Raw genomic sequence first — 3,618 nt, forward strand, 5'->3', positions numbered from 1 at the left:
CAAAGACTCAGGATCTCTCACTGTCCTGCCTCAGCACTGGGCAGTAAGGTAAGGTCTAGTTATCCAATCAAATGATATGGGTTTCCTGGTCAAGGGATGGAAACTGGGGAGATCTAGGTCCATCTTGGGGAGGTGAAAAGTGCTGCTCTATCCAAGAAATGTTCCTATGTTGTGAGTATTATCAAAGAAACAACCCTGCTCAGAGCTCAGTGCCTCTTATTTTCACACCAGTCTCTACCCAGTTCTGCCACACATTCAGCCTGACCTCTCTGAATCCCAGATCTGCCATCTACATCTAAAGACTGAGCCAGACAAGAGACCCACTTCCTGCCCTCATTCCCAGGCTTTCCTGTGGCAGTGGCATGCTTACCTCAGTCTTTGGTGGAGGAATGAACACCGGGGGAGGTATCGTCAGACTGAGCCCTGGAAATTCCTAGCCCCAAGGATGTACTGCACAGGCATCCTGCAGTGAACCACAGCCAGGTCGTCAATGATGAACCCAAGGTGCCAGGACTTTTAATAGCAGTGAGTCTGGATCAAAGGATTGTAGTCTATGTTGTCAGGTGAGGTCATGGCACCAATTTCCTGACACACCTGACCTGGGACCATCCTCCCTCTTCAAATTCCTGCTTATCCCTTGCCCCCCCCCCCATTGAAACTCTCTCACCCAATACCTCCCTAGCCCTTGGAAACTTTCTTCTTATCTGACCAGAAAATAAACTCGATGAGGCTGGGGATAATTGAAACCTAGTGACCCACCCTGAGCCCTAGGTTCAACCCGAGGCTGGTTCCCTCTATAGTCAGTGACCACACAGCTCCTGAATGGCATGAAGTTGCTGAGGGGTCAGTGGCTTGGTCCTACATAGTGGCTTTAGACTCTGAAACTGTCCCCACAGAGATTGTGAATAGTTGGCTCCCTTGATCCAGGGACTCCAAACCAAGGCTTGCATGTTCTCCGTTCTTCCTTTCTTTCCTCCTTTTCTCCTTCTGTCCTTCCCTCCTCTCTCTCTTTATTTTCTTTGTGTCAGTCTTGGGCTTTGTACTTGGAGCCTAGGTGCTGTCCCCAAGCCTTTTTATTCAATGCTAGCAGTCTATGTCTTGAGCCACACATCCACTTCTGGCATTTGTTTTTGGTAGTTAATTGAAAACAAGAGTCTTACAGGCTTTCCTGCCCGGGCCAAAAGCCTCAATCCTCTGATCTCAGCCTCCTAAGTAGCTAGGATGACAGTCTTGAAGCCCTGGCATCGACATCAATCCAAGGTTTCTACATGGGCTGTGGAACCAGTTCTGGAACTTTTCATTGTCTATGACCCCCAGAGCCTGGTGCACACTGTAATGGTTTGTTGGATACATAAATGAGCATCTGTCTATGACAATACTACAGAAAAGTCCCATCTGATTCAGGTAAGAATCCTCTGTGGGGGAGGGGGACGAAGCCTTATGTAGCTCTCCCACAGTTCTCTCTCCTCTGTCTTACCCCCTCCTGGTGCCACCACACTTAACTGTTTTGGCTGTGAGGATGTGAGCCACTATGTACTCTCTGGACTCCAGGGCCTCTGGGATGCCTATCTCTGTCCAGCAGCTGACCAGCTCGGTGGCACTCAATTCCCCACTTAGCTGTGAATGAGGTTTCTGTGAGCTGAAGTCCTGGCTCAAAGGGCCTCCTCTCCTACCCCTGTGGCCAGTCAGGATTACCACACCCGGCCCCCAAGTTTCACGTTGCAGAGTAAAGATCCTGGAGGTATCCCTGGTTTCTGAATCTCCCAGAGTCCAGTACAGGTGCTGGGAATCGTCTCTGCTCACAGCTGGCAGGCTAGGGATGGTGAGGTCACAATCTCTGCTCCCCAGGACATCCTTGACTGTGGTGGTCACCCTAGAGAGAGCCGGAGGAGAATCAACAGCTGCCAATGAAAGTCAGTCAAGGTACGACGTTCATTACAGGAGACCATCTCGCTTGGGAACTCTTCCTGTGCTGCTTTGAATGTCATTGTTTTGAGGCTGAAATCATCTGTCTAATTTGACCCATCATCCCAGGTGTTAGTGGAAATTGCCAGCTTGAAGAAAAAAAAAACACCTGGAAATCATTGCATTTCAGTTATCCCAATCAAACTTGAAGGATTCTAAGTTCAGTGATCTGCTTTTTCTTCCAGACAGCCTACAGCAGTTTACAAAAAGTGGCATTCAGAGAGCCCTAGCTAACTGCCACGGCAGTTAGCAAGCAGGCTCAAGCAGGGGGAACGCACTTGCTTACCACTGCCCAGCTGGAAACGGCCCAGGCTGGACACAGACTGGAGTCTGCAGGACTCCAGGGAGGACTGCCCACCAGTACATTGACCCGGAAGGAATCCATGCCACCAGTGGGGGTCTGGAGTCCCCATAGACACAGTCAATACCCTGGGTAAGTTTACCCTCTCATTCTCTGTCGTGGTGAACCATCTGCCATGTCACAAGGTTCACCATTCCTCATACCCTTCTAGCATCACAGCCCCTGCACTACCGCGCCCCCAATCTCATTCCCTAATTACATTTGGCAGACACATTCCCAACCCTTGAATTAGCTCCAACTATACACACTAGAGCAGACTGTGTGGCTGGAAGAGTACGAGTGTGGTCACAGTTGCCTCACGAGTCTTCTGGCTGAAGACAGAAGGACAGGTGTCCACTCTGGTCTGTGGTTCACACAGGCCTCCTAGGAGAGACCCACGCAGACCCAGCAGCTACTGTGGGCTACAGGAAAGGGAGAAGAGAGAGGTGGAAAGGAACGTGTACTGAAACCTTCCTCAAAGGAGCCATGAAAGGGTGAAGGAGAAAACACAAATTATCGCTAGACTCGTACTTGATGAAAAAAGAACAACATACACACACACACACACACACACACACACACACACACACACACACACACACACACATACACACAAATAAAATGCTTTTGCTCTTTGTAGACACGGTGCCTTAAATATGTTTTCATTGTTCTCATCTCCCTGCTCTCCCAACACATACACACAAACACACATACACACACACACAAACAATCAAACACACACATACACACACACACACACACACACACTAATCCAGAACTGTGACAGAAGATTAGTCCATGCAGCACCTGCGATTTGCCAAGGGATCACTCACCTGAGCACAGTCAGGCTGTATAAGGAGAAAGATGATATGTCTGTCTGTCTGTCTGTCTGTCTGTCTGTCTTTCTCTCTCTCTCTCTCTCTCTCCCCTTTCTCTTGTGCTCCCTCTCTATCTCACATGCACACACACACACACACACACACACACACACACACACACACAAACAGACTCAGAGCAGTGCCTCTCCTGAATTTGTTGGTTCCTCCTTTGGGACAAGGTACAAGCTGGAGCATGGGGGTTGCCTGGTCAGAACAGGGGATCCAACCAAAGGGAGCACCACTCTAATAAGGCAGAACAACCCATGCCTCTCCCTCTCTCCAGGGCCAGACACTTTCCCTTGGGATCAACCAGCCTTGACTCCCCATTCACCAAAACCCTATGCCAGGACACTTGGTGAAGGTGTCCCGAGATATGTGGCTCCTCTGAGCCGGGGCTGAAAACAAGCAAGGGGTCATAGTGCCCCAGGGGGTGTC

The sequence above is a fragment of the Dipodomys spectabilis genome, unplaced genomic scaffold, assembly GCF_019054845.1.
Source record: "Dipodomys spectabilis isolate Male_0828 unplaced genomic scaffold, ASM1905484v1 ptg000012l, whole genome shotgun sequence".
NCBI lineage: Eukaryota > Metazoa > Chordata > Mammalia > Rodentia > Heteromyidae > Dipodomys > Dipodomys spectabilis.